The 22074-nt window shown below is 30.4% G+C and overlaps 1 protein-coding gene and 1 long non-coding RNA gene across 6 annotated transcripts in view; one reads left to right on the forward strand and one right to left on the reverse strand.

Annotated features, from left to right (window-relative positions):
• Positions 1–22074, forward strand: part of Glurb (metabotropic glutamate receptor B) — a 323110-nt gene that overhangs the window by 18485 nt on the left and 282551 nt on the right. The window lies entirely within an intron of this gene.
• The window catches only part of LOC138185788 (uncharacterized), a 273806-nt gene that overhangs the window by 4714 nt on the left and 247018 nt on the right, over positions 1–22074 (reverse strand). For 4 of the 5 annotated variants that reach the window (XR_011174712.1, XR_011174713.1, XR_011174710.1 and 1 more), the window contains one exon: positions 3149–3402. This is a non-coding gene — a long non-coding RNA (uncharacterized LOC138185788). Of the gene's footprint in view, positions 1–3148; positions 3403–13377; positions 13398–22074 lie in introns of those variants that run through there. The other variant, XR_011174711.1, reaches the window with a different exon arrangement.

The raw sequence follows: 22074 nt of genomic DNA on the forward strand, positions 1-22074 counted from the left end.
TGAAAGTTTTTATTATATTATTAATAAAATATCATGCTAATATTAAGAATTATTTTATATTGGCGCAATACACAATAAATATTTCGTATGTAACGGGAGTAACGATAGTCAAATAAATTGACATGTGAATATTTCATGCATATTTATTTATCTTGTCTTCTTTTTTTGGAGTAGGTTGCTGACATGTTCGTTGTTATGCCAACGAGCGAGCGTGGGTGGAATATGGCATTTTTCCACAACACGATCCTCGAAAAATTTGTTTGCCAACATTTTTTCGATTCTCCAGCTCGGCAGCAAGAACAATACGAATGCAACAAATTAGAATCTCGTTTCACAAGGTAACCAATATGAGCCGCACATATCACGAAATATTAAAACAAAAAATCAGAACAAGAATTGCGAAGTGAAAGCAATTGCTACAAAAGCATTTTTTTATTCAACTCGACATTTCCTTTTATTTCTAGGTTAATACAAATTCAGATTTTAGTTACGTTTAAACGGAGGAGTATTAATTATCCGCTTTGTAAATTAAACATAAGCTATTAGAAAAAATGTGATCCTATATATTTTTCCCTTAATATATTTTATATAGGATAATGTTGTTAATATAATGAATGCTCCCTGGCGTAGAATTTCGTCATAGTTGCACATAATCAAGTTCTTTCATCGACGAGAGTTTTTCTAGCAACTGCAGTGAGAAAGTTCGCCTTCTACCACCTGTTGGTAATGATTCAAGACCTTACAACTTTAGTTCGCAAGAACATCGTTCGTGCTGACACTCAACTTGATACCATATACTAAGGTTATACTCTACAATTTTAAAAGAATTCTAATACAAATTCCTTATTCAAATTCCAAAGAATGTATTTTCTTTCCTCAAATATCAATTTATCAAGAACAAGGCAAATATGACTACAAATTCTTCCATATTAAACTATTATATTTTCAAATTACATTTATATTACATTTCACATATACAATAGTTTTCTATAAACTAAAGATGTATTAAGTACAAGTTTCTCATTCAATTCTCTATAAAAAATTTTACCTTTCATTGCAATATTCAATTTAAAAAGAAAATTAGTATAACAGCGCAATAATTTCTTATGAAACAAAAACACGTACATTCGAAGGATAAATGGTGCTCTAAATAATGAGTCACACTTGTCATCGAGGAAAGTGACGATTCCTCTGTGGCGGAAAAATGCCAGAAACACTGGTCATTGTGGCTCCCCCTTTTTCCACTCTTGGCACACAGCCACTTACGCAACTGTACGCCATAAATCCAAAAGTTACTGCTTTTTCTTTGCACGAATGCTACGAGCCAAATCTAAGGAATAACATTTGTTCGCGTTGTCACATCTATGCGCGCAACATTTATGACAACGATTATTATTCTCGTTTTTCGCCAGTTTTACTCTATTCATTTTTTTAACACCTTTCATCTTTCTTTTTTTTTTTGTACAAAGAAATATTCAACTAACAAAGAAATAATTGAATTGCTTTTTAAAAAAAAACTATTGAATAATGTGGTAACAAGTTTCACCACTTTCTTAAAAAAGGGTAAATATATTTTTATGCAAAACGAGGATCAAAAAGGATTGTGAACCACAAGTAAAATTACGCGGTAGCAGGTTTCATCACTATTTGCTTGTAAAAATCGAGCTCAAGGACTACTGGGTAATCTTCTTAAGCTTCAATTCGTCTGTTTTAAATTTCAAGCTGCGCGAGGACAATTCCATGCCTGTCGTATAAATCTTACGACCATCGTGTTCACGTTTGTGAGTTTATTCGAATAATTAATTAGAACGTTTGTTCAAACTTTTTGCTCACGTACCAACTTCGATTCTTTTTTATCGCGATTGCCGCGTAAATTTTAATTGGAACCGCTGCTACATTTTCTATCTTTATTGACAAACTATCGGAGCTTTCGATCGAAACATTTTGTATTAAGAATTTATTATACAGTGTTCATATTACTGCGATTAAATGAAAAATACATATTTTATGATTTAAGACTTTTAATAATTTGTGAATTTTTGAACTCTTATAATATATTATTAAAAATATAAAGATACATTTTGCAATATAGAGAAATTTATTTTAATGCATAATCAATTTCAATTCTATTTTGTTCAAGTTCCAAATAAATAATAATTTCATAGCGATCATAATTATTTGTTATAATAAGTTGTAATAAAAGATATAGAAATCTTTTCTTAGTTCTCGTCTTACAAAGAAACTTAAATCGTTGATCGTCATTTTTTTATTTTAAGTGTTTTCTTTGAGTAGGATTCGATAAGTTTCCTCATTGAGGAAAATGCAAAAAAAGAAATTTAGTAGAAATAAGAACTATATGCTGTAACAGTCTGCATCGACCAATGTAATAGAAAGACTTTATGGCACGAACAGGAATACGTCCAAATCGGTTTCCTATAATAAGAGTTTCAGGTTGGATGAAAAGTGCGCACTAATTTCAGTCCTATAAGGAACCAACTTTCGCAAAGTTTAATTGATTTTACCAAACAATATGATTGAGTTGAATGAAAAGTTTTTACGTTTTTATTATATCAAGTACAGAATTGATTATATTGATATCGTAATCAGTAATATAATCTACACATGTTAGTATGTATTACTATCTCACAAATAAATTTTACGGAGTTAACAACCAGTAAAATAATTTGGAAAATCAATATTCACATCTTTATAGCCTTTGAATTCTTTTTGATTCATAAAATTTTGTAACGACTTGAACAAATAGTAATCACACGGTGTTTCATTCAATGAATATGAAGAAAATTGCTTATAATTTCTCCATTTAATATTTCTATTCTTTTTTCAAGTGGATTTTCCCATTTACTTGTGAACAGAAAGAAACATAATTGCAGCTGTAATCACAGTAGAATATATGAATTAAAAAAAAGCAAAGAAGTAGGAAATGGAAAAATTTGTCATTCAACTCAATATAAAATAATAATCAAGAAAAATGTTTTGTTCTTTGATTTTGTAACTCAGAAAAATATTCGTATATCTTTTGCAATAAATTAAATTTTATATAAGCTTCGTATATCTCTTAAATCATTGAAAATGAAAGGATATAGAATACGCTTAGTTAACAAAATTTTTATTATCAGAATGCACTTACCGATAATGAAGAGTTTCCTCCATCGTCAGAATTCTTAATACGTCTAACGTTCGCGAACCGCCAAGGTAGCAGAGATTCATTTGGGGCTCGGAAAAATTGCTCTCTTGGTAATTGCTGGGTCGTTGCGCGTAATGTAAGACGTTAAAACCAGAATTACTCTCTACTTGTACTTTCAGCGACAAAAGTCTCGTTCCGTGACGCAATAAAGGAACCTCCGTCACTTTTTAGAACTGAAGAACGCTGATGTTTTTGATCTGGAACAGAATGAATCGTAAAATTATTTCCAATTATTCCACAAATGTTCCCTAACGTATAATTCTTTCATTCATTAAACATTTATTATAAAATTACGCAAATTATCCAGAATAGAAAAGATGATTCTATACAATACTACAATGAAATTCAACTGAAAATGATAGAGTACAATGAAAACGAATCAGAAGCTTATTTAATTAAATGATCGAACTACCTTATGTTCTCAAACAAAGAAATAATATTTACATGATGAAATTATTTCTGATATGATCAGCAATTATATAAAATTTTTAATAAATGAAATTGAATTAAGATCTGATTGAATATTAAAGGAGGAATGAATGTTTTAATGACATTTAATGAGACTTTTGTTGCTTTGTCAATAACCTTCTGAAAAATTTGACTTCTCTCGCGATTCTGACATTTTCAAATTACAAATTAATACATCATAGTAAACATTTCCTTCTTTCATGAAATTACTAGTTAACAAGAATTTTCACATTCTTTCCAAATTGATGTGTTTTATAAATCTAAAATTTTACGGTATATTTTTGTTTAGTAGTCGTGCTTGCAACGAGTAGAATGTTTCACCTATGAAATTAGAGCAACTGGAGATTGTCATTGTGTCAACCCAGTTTTCCATTGGCGATTTTAATTAAACTTTTAATGTTCAAAATCACATTTATGCAAAATATATTCTGACCCCTTTCCCATAAAAGAATCTCAATTATACCTTTCGCAGAAATCGAACTAATTATTTTCCCCGTTTTGCTCGTCGAAAGTGAAGTATAACCAATCTTGAAGTGAAATTCGTTTTGATTCGGAATGAAATAGAAAGATTCTGGATATACTTTCTCACTAAACTTTTTACTGTATGCAAAGAGAAAGGAATAAACGATAGAAATGACTTCTTATGCGCATCAGTAATTAATCAAATCCTTTAAAACTTTCGTCCTTGCTAAAAAAATATTTGTGCTTGTAAATCATTGGTTGATGGTTTGGGAATGGAATAAAATAAATCTCGAATCTGGATTAAATCCTGAAGTTAAATAAAAGAAATCAACAATTTATAAAATTATTCACAAGGTGAAATTACTGAAGTAAATTTTCAGTTATGCTTAAAAATACAACGAAATACAATATGTGCAAATCAGCTTTTAATCACTATTATGATGCAATTTTAAATCCTTTCAAAACATTAAACATTGTACATATAAATTACATTTATGAAATGTAAAACTACACTGTGCAATGTTAAAAGTATATTGTACGTATATATAAGATATTTCAGATCAAGAATTTTGATGAATTCGTGAATTTATATAATAATTTTACGTCATAGAAAATTTAATTAAAACATAAAATAAATGACTTATGTTCAGTTTGTGTTCAGTTTAGAGTTTATATTATTTATTAAATAAAATTACAATGGGTCATTATGTTAACAATATTATTGTTGACTAGTCATTGCAAGAAGAAAAACAAGATCGACGCCGTGAGATAAATTTTACAATAAAATCTAGAAGAAATATTTAATTTACGAGGTGATATAATTCTAACCAAGATTTATATGGTTAATTTTCAGCGACACAGAGCATCACACGAGGAGAACACAATGATTTATCTAATGGAAAGTAGACCACTATCGCGGACACTGCACTTCGTGCTATTATAACTCATCCACGAAAAATCCACGTATATATGAACGATAGTTCATTGATTCAGAAGGTTCTTTACCTTAACAAGACCTTTTTCCATTTCGATAAGAAATTTCAGGGTATAATAAAAGAACGTGCTTTATTTTACTACCTACCCAGATCTATCTAGAAAAACCACTAACTTTATACGACTAATACATCACGGATCCTCGTTAAATTTTAATCCCTAATTAGTCAGAATCTCGAAACAAGACATGGCAAAGAATATAAAGAAATTGCTGAATACTGAAATAGTATCATAGAAACGAAGATTACAGGAGGAAGCTATGATACGTCCAATTTTATGTTTTTTTTTATTTTGATGTTATTAAATAATTAGAAGGGTGTGTTTTAATATATTATTATATAAATACATATTATATAAACTAATATATAATACATTAATATATAAACGAATAATTTTCAATATATTATTTTAACCATTAAATAACATCAAAATAGAAAAATTAACAAATTTACTTATCATATTTTTCTACTGTGATTTTCATTTGTATGATACAAGTATTTCAGCAATAGGTGGTAAATTCATCAAGTCTTACGAAAAAGGACTAATGTTATATTTAATGTGTGAAGTATGATGATTAATACTTTTGAAATCAATATTTTTCGAGATAGTTCAGATCAATACTTTGAATGTAAATATTTCCAAGAGAATCCCACAATTAAATTTAATAAAAAGACAGTTTTGTTAATATGCGATCGACAAGGTATTGGATTTCAGAAAATTGTGACTTACCTTATCTTCCCTCTGTGATCTTCGAATGTGACATAAAATATTGACAGCGAAATAAAATATCGAAATAAAATCAGACTACATCGTCAGCGAAATTACAACCCTCACAATCCACTTTCCTAAGACAGCCCCTCTTTCAGCTATCCTATATTCGTCAATAAAAATCGACATAAAATAAGATATTTTCTCAAAAACGGATTTAAATTTCGTCCACGGAATCGTAGCACTTGTACAACGCTAAATTTCATCCATTCGCCAAGATGAAGGCCTTGTAACCTAAGAAAGATTGCTTCAAAAAGCATTCAAGGAAGAATGGCTGCCACGTACAGGTGAGTCAAGAATTCTATACTACAATGGAGAGGTTACAATTCCATTTTTCAAAGGCTCAAGAGAAACACTCGGAAGTCCGTTACCGCGTCTACATTCGAAACTCGAACGACGTAGTATGTTTCATCCCTTGGAGACTCGCCGATTTCCATTTTTCCCTTACTCGCATGCGGAGCTTATCTCGATTCTTCGAAGATAATTGCGGTTCGAAAATCTCCTCCTAGGTAATCTTCGCCAGTATAATTGAAAGAAACGAGTCCTGGTTTGTTAAGAATGTCGAATTCCTACGATTAAACCTTCGATAGATGGAAATGCTTTTCTATTTTTAATTTTCTTTTCGGAACTATTATTTGGGCAAGAATTAGCAAATTACAGAAGTGGTAAAGAAGTTTTTATGGAGGAATCATATGCAACAAGTTTGCAGGTGTTTCGAGAGTGTAACTAAAGAAGGGTTGCTGTTAACCATTTATTGGCAGTTTACCAACTATTCTTTCTCAATAACCGATTATATTGCCGAGAAAGAGAAATTTAATGCTTGAATGAGAATCTTGGAAATTAAGTCGCTTGGAAAATAAAGGATCGCATACTTCAAGTTTTTGTTGATTGAGCATTATGAATTAATATCTCCAGACTTAATTATTTCGAAAATTGTATAATTGAAAGAAGAAATATTATAAGAATTGAATTTTTATGATATTACAATGATTTGATAATTAATGTCTAAAAAATTAATTACGTCGAAAATTAAATAGATAAGAAAAATGAATATTTACAAGCTTTGATTTTATATAGTATGGTAATGGTTTTTATTCTATTTTAATTCTAATGATAATTATTTCTAATGATCCTATTCTAATATTAATTATTATTTCAAAATAACTTTACAAAATACGAACCGAGGGGAAGGCCATTCATAAAATTACAAATTTCATGCAAGAAACATGGACGTATTCCTTCATCAAAGGTTGAAGAAGGAATGATTGACGGTTTCTGTCATTTCGAACGATCTTTGTGGGAGCTAATAATATCACTCGACACGAAGAATCTGTTTGCTTTTGAAATTTTATACATTATCGACTCTAAATATAAAACTTTTATTTTTTCTTTTGGAATTTGCAATTAATTTATTGTATTTCTATCTTCTTTATTTATTAATTGTTCAGTGTCATTTTTCTACGTTCCACAACTGATTTCGTACGAAACGTCTATCCTTGTGTTATAAAAGTACGTAGTCTCATACAATTAAAGAATATTCCGAATGTAAAAGCACCTCTAGCATAAAACGAATTTGTACGTCCACCTGGAAAAGGATACTACATTTTAAACTAAATTATGGTAACATAAGATTTCCTTTAAATTAATTAGACGGAAAAATAACTTTTCTTTAGGGGAAAATTATATTTAAAACTGGTATTTCGAATTTTCTATTTTCGTTTATTCCTATGAAGAGAATTAAAAAAAGCTTCGATAAGCAATCGGATGTTCATTATAATTTTCCTGTTGGAAATGGTAACATCGGAAAGCTTTTTTTCATCAATTTACTTTCTGGATTGATGTTATTTAACAAAAAATTTTACCCCATACTACACTGTTGTAACGAATGAACCCACATTACACGATACGCAAAATATGATACGTATATTTTACATTAAAAATTCCCATTTTTGCATATGACACTCGGGTGTTATTCATCTTTTTACTAATTACAGTCAAATTAGCTGCAAAAATTTGGAAGCGGAAATAAGTACGATATTGACAAATTATCATTAGTTAATTGCTTTTAGAATTATGTATGTACATTTTTACAACATTCATAGATAATGTACTAATTTTATCTTGCACTAGATGAAATATTAATTAGGAATACAAAATATTGTTCAGAAATTTAACAAGTTAGATAGAAAAAATAGTTACGATTTTCATTATTGTGCAAAATATATTCTCCATCTCTCTTCGTCTAAATAATAATGATTTTAATTATTATGAAAAATATTTCTTTTAATTTTCTTTCGTGTACATTTTCATTTCTTTGTGGATTAATAATTTCCTTTATTAATTGTTCCATTTGTACTTTATTTGATTATGAATTTTTCCTGTCTTAACTTTCAATCATTGAAATAAATTTTGATTTTCGAATTTTCTTCCCCATGAATGATAGATAAATTTAACTTTATGTCTACTACTTAAATAATATAAAAATTTCGTCGGAAATTTGTGTAAGATAAAGAACTGCAATTGAGTCAGTGAATCAATAAATGAGAAAATTTCGACGGTTGAAAGTGCAGTGATGCATCGACGATTACGTCCCCAATGAAGTTAGATACAAAGAGATGCAAATGACGCTTGATACCGGAAAGCAATTTGGATATATGATACAAAGCTGGTGGGCGCTGTAAGTGAATTTCCAGCCATATACCAAAAAGCCTCTGTTTCGTGCAAAACTAAACCTTTTAAATAAAATTCCTTAGCGTCAAACGACTTGAAATTTTCACACTCTTCAAGATTATTTCTTTATACTCAATGCATAAGCATACATTTTAAATAATTTATACAATTTTTTTTCATCAACTGTAGAAAACTTTACAAATTACACAGGTGTAATCTTCGAAATACTTAAACACGACACTTCCAAGTTTAAAAATATTCTACAGAATGAAAGATTCAAGCTTTAATGTAATCTACGTACCGTCAAAATTCAATTTTAGATTGAACACCAATAAATAGTTGACAAAATATCATCCACAATATCATCGAAAATAAAAATTTATTCTCGAATGTAAAGATACGCCAAAAAATTGAAAATTGTGGAAAATATCAAGGCACGTGGGCGATCTTTAGTCTCTTGGACTATATTCCTTTAGCCTGGCCATTGGATAACCTAATCACCGATTTCGAACGCCGTAGACGACGAAGATCCTCTACCAGGCACGTTCTCTCTTTTTTCGCTCATTCTGGAGGAAACTTTCGCCAGCTGCAGTTCCATCGAAATTTCCTGGAATATCGGTTGAAGCTCAGTTCCGATTGAAATTTTCTGCCTATCCCTTATCTGTGACAATTCAGGAAGGTCTCGCGATTTCTTTTGTCATCTTCGATTCATGGATCAAAGCACGCTCGAACATCGTGGCAATCACAGGACGTTCCTCCTTTTTCTATGGTTACTTGATAAGGCTATGACCTACATGCTCAGTGACAAAGAAATAGACCCATCTACTCTTATCCGATGGAAAGTAACAGCAGCGGAGCCTCACCTTCCTGAGAAGTTAATTCATACTGAAGACGAATGATTCCAAAATGATAGTTCGTTTCGTCTGAAGTCGGCTTTGTGGAGGAGTTTATCGTTTGGTAATGGTTTGTGTAGATTGCGAGAATTAGATTATGCTGTAATACACTGTGACAAGAGGGCCAAGATAAAGTAAATTGATTTCTTGTAAAGAAAATTATTACACTGTGAGATTATGACTTAATATTAATTTGAAGTTCATTTAAATTTTACATGAGAAATAGCGAGATTTGGACTTATAATAATTAAAGGTCGACATCCAGTGCGTCAGAAATGAATTTCTTAAAATGAGGGTTAACGGAGGGTAGTAATATCAATTAGAACATGATCTGAATATTTATCTTTCATATGAAGAATAATCTAGCTTTAAATTTTTACCAAAACCTATTTGTAAAACGGTAAATTACGCAATCGTAAAATATTTCCCGGAAATATCTTCTCTTATATTTTATTTAAACAAATCGATTATCAGGGAGAATACTCGATGATAGAAAATATTCCGACTCTTTACAATTTTCAGTTGCTCATAAATTCATAAGTTTTTTGCAAAAATTAAATTGCCATTTCATAGGTATAAAAATATAATATTTTGGTAACCGAAAAACTTGTCGAATTCGAATAAAACATTTGTATTTTCTCACCGAGAGAATATCTATTATCCTTCAATTTCCTCCTACCTTCCTTCCTGGTATTTTACGAAGATTAAGTTCACAACTTTTTTAGTTAATGTTTTCTACAATATATATCACAAATATGTAAGTAGATATGCGTGTACAGAAAGGAATATGATTATGGAAGCTATGTGTGAAATCTACCGCGATACATTTTTCCAGTATTCTCGTGCTTTTCATCTCACACGTGTATTCGACATTCTAACTATATTTTTCTGCTTCAAAGAAGAAACGAATAGGACAGGAACGGAAGTAAATGTTAAAGAAACGACGATCGATCAGTTATCTATAATAGTTGTAAAATTTGAAATAGATTCAACGATATAGTGGAACGCAATTTTTCACTGTTATTTATCTTCAAATAAGCGTTACAGATTCGGCAGCGAAATTCTGAAAAAATTGCAGAGTTCCATCTCAATATTTTTCCATACAGAAGAGAGAAATTCTTGGAATATTTATAGTGACAATTTGTTCTCAACAGGGAACAAATATTTTTCATTCTTTTTATACACGCCCTGGGAAGTGAGCAAACAAAGGTGACAACTGGCTAGATATGAATCTTAAATACGACCTTAAATACGAAATATCAGTCTTATACACTGGCTCATAGAAGTATTTGAATATCTATCACATAAAACTTTTATGTTCGTATCGTATGTTCTGTATAAATTTACATGTACACATTTTGAAGCTTTGGTAGCACAAGGTTTTGGTAATGAAACATAACTGTTACGATCATATTGATGAAATTTGAAACCAATTGGAATGCACGAGTGATACATGAAAAAAGAACATAAGTTTCTTAATGCAATATCAGTACGAACAGATTACGAAAAAATTATATGATTCCCATAAATCATAAGGTATTTCGTTTAAGTGGAGCGAAATGGATTCTAGGAAAGAAATACCAACCATCAAAAACGCATCAAAGTCGCATGCTTATATGCACAAATTTTTATCAACTTCCTTTAACTCTCAGCGACTGGCTTCCAGCTGTCGCAATAGAGGTTCTGATACGAATTGATTATCGTTTAGCGCGATAGTTGGAAGGCGATAAGCTAGAATTTATTTCCGAACTGCCTTTCTAAGATCAATATAAAAAGAAACGAGAATAGATTCCTATCGTTTCACAAAAAGTTACTTCCTACAGTTTTCTGACATTCCTCGATTGTTCTACGTTCAATTTTTCATATTTGCCGAAAATTTATTTGTCTTGAAATAAGCGTTTTGGACTGGTCAGCGAAAGCATGAAAAAAATTACAGAGTTCTATCTTAGTATTTTTCCATACCGAAAGAAGAAATTCTCGAATTTATTACGTTATAGGAAAGCACCAGTATTTTCTAAATTTAGTTTCAATCTTTCATACCTGAATTTCAGCTTTCATAGCTATCAAAAGTGTTACCTTATATGTGTATCACTATTTTGTAAATTTAATTTTTCATATCAATATTGAATTTTTCACATCTGTCAAATGTGTTGCTTTATTGATGTACCATTATTTTCGAAATTTCATCTCAATTTCCTACGACTGCCAAAACCGTTTCATCATTAGTGTGCCATTATTTCTTGATTTCCTAGTTCGAAATCTAATTGCAAGGGAAAAGTAATAAGGGAGTAAGGAAACACATTCCAAGTTCCAATATGAGCGATTGGGAGCAGGCCAACTTATCCATCTCAATATCGACACGTCCTTTACTGCCCCGTTTATTGAATTGAATTTATTTTTGCCCAATAGCAAGAGCTTCTTCAAAGCACTCGGTTGTTTATCCTGAGGAGAAAATAAAGGAGAAAAATTCCTGAACTGAATGGCGAAAGAGAAGGCAAAGTGACCAAAATGGATATTCTAAGTAAATGAAAGTGGCATAAAATTGAAACAGTTGAAGAGAGAAATATATATAGTGACAAATAATGGAAAGTTTAAAACTGTTACTGTATGAATTTTAATAACTTTTGTACCAAAAATTTTTTATTCATTTTGCGGTATATATTTATTTATATAATATATAATATAATATAATATATTCATTGCTCTTATTAGATATAAATCCATTTTGTAAGATTATATTGTCTTTTTATACTTCTCATTTTATAAACTTTCTGTATCGGGCCATCTTGGTGATTAATATCTTTTAATTCACAGAAAGAGCACGGAACGTACGTATTTTTCAAATATATAAGGAAAAGGGAAGAAAAAGATCCATGGAATGGTAGTTTCCTTTAAGTAAAAAATTAAAAAGTAATCTATCGAATCTTTCGATCCTCCACTAGGAAACGAATTCAGTTTCTATATGTTTATGTATAATTGAATGCGAGGAATGGAGAAAATAGATTAAACGTAGGATATTATGGATTAATTCAAAGTAGCTCCTCTTTAATCATATAACAGTAAAAATAAAAGATACAAGCAGAAGTTAACTCAACAAATTACGAAATTGAAATTCTACCTGTAAAGTGAAAAATAAATCCTGTAGCTGATCAGAAGCAATTACTTAGTGCAATTACATTATGTATGAATGTTTACTCAAGTTAATATTTGAAATAACTGTTATCTATAACGTAGTCAACCACTTTTATTAAATATTAAATCGAACGTTGAAGTAAAGCCTAAGAGAAATATACGTATAAAAATAGAGTACAAAAATTGATCATGATAATATAACATTTTATTTTAATTTCTTACATATTGTAATACTAACAATCATGATTTTAGCGTATAATAAAAAATCATTTGACCTTTGAAACAAACAAAGTAGAATTAGAGGATAAAAAGAATAAAAAATTAAAATAAAAACACTGATAACATAGTGACAACATGTTGAAAGCTATATAAGAACATTTTTTCATGAAAATTACTAACAATGTCGTTCGATAAATTCTGTATTTTAAGAATAGACTTTCTTCAAGAGGATGTTCTATGCTACTTTTCATCCTGTCAATTACATATAAAACATTTAAAAGGTTTACATTTCCATATAAATGGAACTTATATCTTCCTTCTAACAAACCAGAGCAAATACTGTTCTAAATATAAACTTTATTCAAAAGACGTCTATGCTATTCTTCATCTTATCTAGTACACATAAAATATTTAAAAGGCGTACATTTCTATATACTCAATGTATATTTCTCTCCTTTAATAAATCAGTATACATATTTTCCCAAGAATAAGCTTTTCAAAAGATTTATTTTATTTTATTCTATTTTTCGTCCTATCAAGTACAGGTAAAACGTTTAAAAGGCTTACATTTCAATATACTGAAATTATATTTTTTCTTCTAGTAAATCAGAACTTCTTGTTGCAACGTCCCACGCATGTATTTCAATCTCAACTTTCGAGTAACAAACTGGTCACGATATTACCAGCGTGTCACGTTCTCGAACTCGTTTTCCCCCCTAATAACGTTTCAAGACCACATCAGCTCCCTATCTGTCGTCTGAATCGTTTTGCACCATCCGCGTGTCGGGAACAAAGAAACAAAATCTTTTTAGTCAGCGAGTTCCTACAACGTTTACGCCCCTCTGCCTCTTTTCCTTTTATTTTAGTTTATTTCTTTTTAAACCGAAACTGGAATAAAATGAAACATTACACTGTCCCTGAAAACTCACATTCGATGCTAGAAGTCATCGTTTTACTTTTCCGGTTCAAATTACGATGCTTGCGATATGTTTTAACGGAAACGAAATCGAGATGGACGCAATGTGAAATTGTGCTCATTAAAAAGATATAAAAATTTTGTACGAAATTGAGAACTTAAATTAAGACGAAAATAATTAGTCGATTAAAAAAATTTGTGGAACGTCGAGATTATTTAATTATGCAAAAATTTTGTTTATTTTCGGTATTCTAGATATTTTATATATTCTTTATTATATACATTATTGTGTATAATATCTGTTTTGTCTGCTTGTGTTTCTGATTATCCGACTTTATAGTGTTTCAACACTCTTTGTATAGATTTTACATGTTCTTTTACTTAAATACGAGAAACAACTAAGCATCATTATATGAATAAACATTATTATTTAATACGATTACTGAAACATTGAGTTATGTTCTGAGAGAAATTGTAAATGCATACATGATTATACTGATTTGAACCGATAAAGACAAGAAAAAAATATATCCATCCGATAAGTCCTAGGCTCGTTCTACTAACTTCCTTTGATCAGTAAGAAATTAGCGCAACAAAGAGTTAATTATTCGCAAATGCAACAGCTGGGGCCTCGAACAATCTCGCGCTATCTCTGAAAGCAGTTTCCGTTATTGGAATATTAATTAACGAAAGTTTAAGAGGGCTTCATGGTGACTGCATTTAACTGAAGCAATTTGAACCGTACATTTTAATTATCTGGTCTTATTTAACAGACCATCTGCACGTCAAAACTTATCATTCAGAAGAGAACGAAGAAAACGGAAAGAAAAAGGAAATTTACATATCGCATCGTTGTACAAATTTTATTGATCAAATCAGTTTAGGTATTAAGTTCCCTTTTCACAGCTTGGTTTTGCTCCCTCGGTGACGCCGAAAAGTTTTAACAAACTTTAATCGAAACACCGACTGGAAAGAAATGGTAGGTGGCACGAGTCCATTAAAGAGCCTTTGCGATGAAGCACTTAAAGCTTTTCAATTTCCCAAGTCTTAAATTTATGCGTAAAATCGCGTACGAAAGCGTTAAAAACATTATTGCCACCGAAAGGGATGTTTATCGGTCAAATCGAAACTGTTTCAATAAGATTCGGAAGCAGAAGAAAATTCGAATCAAAATAGGAATAGCAGCGAAAGGATTACAACTCAATTTCAATGAAGAATACAGATTACACTCGATGTTATCCTTTTCAATAATAAGTTCTGTTTCGTACTATCATTGAAACTCCATTAGCGTCTCTTGTTTCCCCGCTAAGTCTTTCAAGTTTCTTTAAAAAATGTTTCGAAACAAATAAAATTCTGTTATCGGTGCGACAGTTCCAATTTCCAGATTCAGCCCGCTCTGCTATACAGTGTGTCTCAGTGCAATCATGGTAGAATCGGAAAAGGGATGGTGCTATGTGAAAATATAAATTGAAAATATAGGATGGTATTTTCTCCATACGACATTTTGTTTTCGAGATAATTGACTTCGAAAATTTGTGAAATATAGGAAGACTGTGAAAAAGAAACATAATGAGTCATACATTAAGTGACGTCATAATTGAAACAATGTTACTGACTTTTGGATATTTTCCCTTAGAACTTCTCTCGGACAGAATATGGTATTTTCGTATAAAAAAAATGGAGAAGATACAGTCTCAAATTAAATTAAATCGGTGAAAGATTTTAGAAGAAATTTTGAGATTTGAAACGATGTAGCTAACGAAGCTATAATGATTTGTAGAATATTTAGGAATTTCTAAAAAACTAGGCTTCAAATGAAAAAATCTTAATTTATATTTTCTACTTATCATCATATCTAGATTAATCTTCTGCCAATTACTCACTCCTATCCACTCAGAAATGACTCAAACTCGCATTAAATCTAACCAAATTCAAATTCACGTAGTTCTTGACAAATCTTTAAATTTGATTTTCTCGAAAGCCAAGCGTTACGTGAGAAAATATTATTCCACATTCTCGATTTCTTTCTCCATGTAGAATCACCTTCTTGTTGATCGTACCATGATTACTCAGACACTCTGTATATTTTCTGGTTTCTTTCGCGGAACGTAACGCAGTAACGAAAGGAATATTGATTGAAAGGAGAAAAAGGAACAGCGAGGTCGGAGGCAGAGCATTTTTATTGGAACGCAAATATCACGATCTCTAACAATGCAAGGCACACAGATTTTCTCGCTGCAGCAAATGTTCCATTGTGAGAACATATTAAAAAAAGCAAGGAGTAACTTGATTATATCGCAACACTGAAACAAAGCCGTGTTCTGCGAAATCGAATATCTCTGCTCGTTGGTGATACACGAGCGAATTCGAGGATAGGATGGAGAATGTAATTCTAGTCTACCTGTGTTATCACAAAATTAATTCGCTCACACGATAGCGAAGAATAGTTTCGATAGCTTTAGCAAGATTCAGCGTAATTATTCGAGCGATTTTTCAATGGGTGATTCTTTAGTCGAATTTTTTCACATTAATCGAGTATTTAAAATATTATTTTTATATCTCATAAATCGACTTTAAATTTGTGTTTATATAGAACGAGTTATTTGGATTAGAATCCATCCTTTATGTTCTGAAGGTATTTCAAAATTCCACATTCGTTAGAATTCTTTCAGAACATTTTTCATGGTATTTGAATATTTTTACATATTATGTACATCCTATGGCATTGAGTTAAAATCTTTGCGTATTTCAGTTTCTCATAAATGTATAATTTACAGTCATACGTCTTTTAATTTTGGGCAATTGTATTATATCCATACAATGTTTACAACATCTAGGATATTCAAACATTTCAAAACTATAATTAAAAAGACAATTTCCAATGATTCAAAAGAAGAAAAAGAAAGAACTGAACGATACCATACAAATAAATTTTTCTCTTGTTTGTGATGGAAATGTCCGGAGAAAAATTTCGTTCTCGAAATTTGAAATTCGTGTTCTGGAATCGAACAAGGCGATACGGTGAATCAGAAGTATGGGAAGATTAGTATAACTCCGTGCTAATTTAACCAATCTCCAAGGACCTATCACGATTTACGAATAGGCGCTGTGATTTCTCCGTCGATATTTGTTGCGCAGTGATTTACCTCGCTGAAAGAATTCTCAATGTCACTACAATTTCTTCGACTTATCTAATTGAACCAGATATACTATAATACGTAACCATCGAAGCATTCATGCAATCCGATATATCAAATTAAGGAAAAAGAAAAGGAATTAAACAAAAATGTTACTAAAGAATTCGTGAGAAGAAAAGTGGAGTACAAGCTGTATGAATTTTTGAGTTATTGGTTAAACTATATAAACTTTATTGACAGTAACAAAATAAATTAAAAGAATTTATAAAGTTATAAATATATACAAAATATATATGTGGGAAATGAAAATTGTGTTGTATATCTATTGAGAAGTTAATAGAATTCAATGTGCAATGAAGTAAATTCTCCAAATGTTTTTAAAGAAGTTTTTTTAAAGAAGATAAACATACAAAAATTCTAAAGAATTCTTAAAGAGTTCTGAAACAATGTTATTTTTAAATGCATCGTTTCTGGTATATGAATCTCATCTATTAACACATATAAATTAGTAATCAACTAATGGATGCTAGTCCGGCGTTAAAGATATGTTGCATGGCGTATACAGAGCAAAATGAAAGTAAAAACTAAGATAAAGGAGCTTTTTCGAGCTTAGCATTGTGAAAACTTGAAGGTTCAGGCTTTCTAAAATATATTCTCAATAACACCAAAGGGACCTGTTTAGTTTCATGAGAGAACCTGTATGAACGTGTATACTCCTCAAACATGTGAGTTAAGACATATGTACGGAATTAAAGTTAATTCACAGCGTGTCATGTTACTAGGTGTGAAACTACACAATAAAATGCGGCTCTCTACAAAGCACTTTTAATTAAAATTATTTTGTATACAAATATTTTTTGGTATAAAGCATTTAAATATTTACCAACTTTATTCTTTATTATCTTATAATTTTTATATAGGATAAATAGAAATATATTCTATTACAAATACATAACGTTGACAAATAATAAATAATTACTTTCTTGTCAAGAAAAGAATATTAAATCAGTATTTATTATTCAGAACAAATAAAACATAAAACTGATTGATAAATTCTACGAAATTTACACAACGATTTGTATTTCATATTACTTTTGCACTTATAAAAATAGACTCGTAGATTATTTTTAATCTAAAAGACAACACACTTTAAACTATTTAAGTGAAAAAGCACATGTGACATTTAATGAAGTGAAAAAACGATCTATCACATAATATACGTATTTTTGCAGAAAATACCCTATAGAGAGGGAAAAAAGATTTTTTTAAGAAAAAAGAACGAAAACTATAAATTATTTGTTCCGGTACCTACAATTTGATATAGAACATAAAGAATATTGAAGTGTCTAACCTTCTTTTTGTGCTGCGAATATTAATACTTTTTTCTACTTCATAACTAAAATTTTACGCTACTGTTCATTTGCGATTTACGGAGCAAGGGTGTAAAACGTTCAATATCCTCTCAATTTTCCACTTTCTATGGTCGATGTACGTTGAATGCGACATGGTATCAAATATCCAGATGCGAAATACGAACGTACAGTGGAACATTGATTATCGATAAGGATCGATTATATGAGAATCAATTTTCCGAGAGACCGATTATCGGAATATCGCGATCCATGTAAACAATTCAGCATTCTCAAGACAGATTTGCGCTACGTTCCATACTGAATTATACCTTTACATCTGCGAGTATCAATGATTTTGTACAATACGTAAAATCGAAAATGAATATCGAGAGGAAGGCTAAATTAAGACCGTAATAAGTATTACATACGTGGATATTATCGTAAACTTCCGAAAGCAACTGAAAGTTTCTAATATGTGAAAAAGACAGGATATTGGAAAAATATTATAGGTACTGAAATTGAAGCGAGGGATACAGAAATGAGTCGGATATTGCACTCCGTTATGAGAACTCGACGTCTTATATATTTGAGAAAATTCATTTCTATTTTAACCCAGAAACGAACGAATTCTTTTCGCAACATTTATTATATTAAAGTCATTTTTCTCTTAACTTTACTGATAGTTTTCAAAACGTGGCCATCTATTTTAAAGATAATTGGATAATGTAAACTGTGTTGCAAAAATTCCATACTTTTTGAAGATCGATAGCTGTACCTAAATTAATTATGAAATAAAAACTTGTAATTAAATTAAATAGTTAGAAGAAACCTTTTTTAAATGAATACGATACGATATAAGATGATATGAATACGAAAATTTTTAATAAATCATAGAATTTTTAAAATCCTTAATATCATATAGAGAAGGCTTCGTTTTAAATATATTTTTAAATAAGTAAAAATTTCGAAGTGATTTATAATTTGACCACCTACTGTGTATTATTGGAACAAGCACAGCAAGATGAAAAATCGCGATTTCTTATTCTGTTAATTTCTTCGGTCGGAGACAGTCTTGGAAATATTCCGAGGATAAAAGTGTTAAGACAAGCTGCTGGGTCCACGGATAATTCAGAAAGCATTCCATTATCATATCCAGAAAGTTTCTGTTCGCATTTCTCTAAGATCTATCTTCAAATATTCAAAAAGTATTTGATAATTCAAGGTTCCACGTCCATTATTCTTTGGAATTCGGCTTGGGACACGGATCGATCAACCGTATTTTCAAAATACCAGTATCTCTCAACCATCAACCGATTGAATCCATTTTATATATCGAAAATATGTATATATATATCCCAGAAGCTTCTTTCATAATACAAAATAAATTCTTTCATCTTTCATATTTTTCGCTGTTGGACTATTGATCAAATCATTCGATTTCCTAATATTGTGAAAAGATTATAGATTTCAAGATGACGGAATATAATTTTTGCTTTAAAAATACTGTAAATATATGGTTATTAGAATTATTTATGGAATTTTGTTCTACGAAGCCATTTGTAATGCTCTTAAATTTACAATACATGGATGATTCTAATTGATGTGATATAATGAAAATAAATAATATAGGTACTTCTCCAAGAATATTAAATATAAAATAACAAGTATTATAGAAGAATATAAAATGATGAAGCTACATAATTAAAAATTATTTTATTAAACTTTATATATAAATAAAAAAACAAAAAGATCATGAAAAATATGCAGCACAATAAACATCTTAATATTTTAATAAAAATTTATTTTTTCCTCTAAATACTGCATTAAAAAACTCGATTAACCCCAAAATCTCAATCATCGCATGAATTGTAGTTTTGGTACAAGCCGTTGTTTCACAAAGGCTTCACTACGCGTTAAAAGCGTGATTGTCGCAAATTACCTGTCACCTCCAACTATTCTTAAATGAAATGTCGTAAATGGCCAACACTTTATTGTCATCGGTTAATCGATAATCTTTATATATTTATATCGTATAATATTATATATTCGATGTGCAATCAACAGGGTAAACTTTGAAGACGAATATCGCGAATGTTCAAGCGTGAACAGAATTACAAGATGAAACTTTGGCGGAAAAATAAAACCTTTAAGCCATACGCAGTTTCTATATCCAGCCACGTTTTCACCATCGTCGTTTTCTCTCAGTGTGAAAAATTTTGAGACGCAACCAGAAACTGAATGTATTTTCAGCGACACTCGGCGTAGTTACCTACCCTTGCGGGAAACGTAAAAATTCGTCACGTTCCGTGTCGTCCATAGCATCGCGACGCATACGGATGCAATCCTTTTCACGGTATTTGTATCGTGAAACAACATTATTATGCTTCACTATCCACGATTTCATTGCTATCATCTGTACTTCCGTTTGCTTGTTGAAAAATAAAATTCTTTCGAAACTAGAATATTTTTTATTTCTTTTTTTAAATAATTTCAATCGCGGAGTCTAAGTTGTGCGCTAATTTTTGCCCACTCTTTAACTTATTAAGCACCAAGAAATATATGATTTATTATAATATTACAAATACATCAATTTTGTAAAATTTTATAAAATTATAGAATCTAGGAGGAAGAAATAGTGACGAAAATAGTATTAAACACATCCTTGAATCTGCCTTCACGAGCCACAATTGCGTAACGTTTATCACGTACGTAACTACTATGAAGAACGCAATAGCGTACGAAAATGTATCTAAATTAATTAAAAAATATTGACAATTAAATTTCGTGTTAACGAAACGTTGGTTCTTAATGGATTAATTGAAAAACTACATAAAAAAGAATCTATAGTTTTATGATACATATGTACATTTTCCAATTTTGTATTTTATTTCTTTTTGTTGTTATTTCTATACTCAAAGGTAGGATCACAATAGTTATTATTTTATTGAATGGATAAATCTATCACACCATTGTAAGCCAAAAAAACCTTTATTGCATGCGCTTACAAAAACTAGGGATAAAAACAAAAAAGCATCTTAAGCCTATCGATTAAATCTATCGATTATAACTAGGATTATCTTCTAGTTACTATTTCTTATAACTAACGCATCTGTATATGGGTGGCGAGCACGAACTCACGTTGTCATTTTCAACAACTTTTTTATGTGATTTGCTGTTTTTAAGTTTAAAAAGTTAAAATCCTAAGAGAAAAAGATTAAGAACACAAGAGAAAAAAGGTATGTGGAACGAAATGTGACAAGTTTCTTTTATAATCCATGGCCAAGGTGTAAAGTTACTCTTAAGATAATAGTGGAAGATTATCCCTTTCCTATTAGAACCATGTGGTGGTTTACTAAATTTAATAGAATTCCTCTTTTCCATCGAAATACGGCGAAATTTTCGAAATGAGCCCGTCTCAAACTGAGGATGTTTTCCTCTAAGATCTCATTTCAAAATCTCGCTCTTCGGCTTTCTCAATTGAGGTGTTCTGTTGCCCGTCTTGTATAATCGAAATATCGAGTAACACGAAACGTTTCCAAACAACATGGAAATTCCTCCATTTTCTGAAAACAAACCTTAATATAAAATTTGTATGTTAGAATCTTTGAAAGCTAACAGTATTTTTATATTTATATTATCACTGAATGTTCATATATTTTTATATTTGTATCATATAGAAAATAAAACTAAATAAATAAATGAGACTGGAATTGGAATCTTTTTTTCTGGAAAGAGATCCTGTTTAATATGATGATAAACATGAAAACGGAAAAATGGAAAAGCGATTGTGCAAGTTAATTCGATTGCGAGCGAAGCCACGAGTCACAAGACGAAAATGCAATCAATGCGATTGCAAATT

This window comes from Bombus flavifrons, chromosome 12, assembly GCF_040668555.2.
Source record: "Bombus flavifrons isolate JBK064 chromosome 12, iyBomFlav1_principal, whole genome shotgun sequence".
Classification (NCBI taxonomy): Eukaryota; Metazoa; Arthropoda; class Insecta; order Hymenoptera; family Apidae; genus Bombus; species Bombus flavifrons.